Genomic DNA, 310 nt, shown 5'->3' with positions numbered 1-310 from the left:
CTTCATCTTTTTCCCTCCTCTAAGGCATTTACTGATAGCATAATCCTGTACTCTCAACCCTGGGAAGGCTGAAGCGGATCCTTGAGCTCCTTTCAAGGCTGACCCCAGCTTAGAACACATGCACAGTCTTACCTTACATCCTGTTGCTTGGACTTCTTCCTGTTCAAAGTTTTCAATGGATCTAAGTGATCTTTGCTTCCACTGAGGAGTGGGACACTTTAGAATGAACCTCTAGGTAGATATTTTTATTCTCTGGTGAGGGTTACTGGTGTTTCCCACCCTGCCTGAAGGGTAAACCTGGCTTGCAGTG

This window comes from Mus pahari, chromosome 13, assembly GCF_900095145.1.
Source record: "Mus pahari chromosome 13, PAHARI_EIJ_v1.1, whole genome shotgun sequence".
Classification (NCBI taxonomy): domain Eukaryota; kingdom Metazoa; phylum Chordata; class Mammalia; order Rodentia; family Muridae; genus Mus; species Mus pahari.
Note: the sequence above shows the minus strand (reverse complement) of the source record.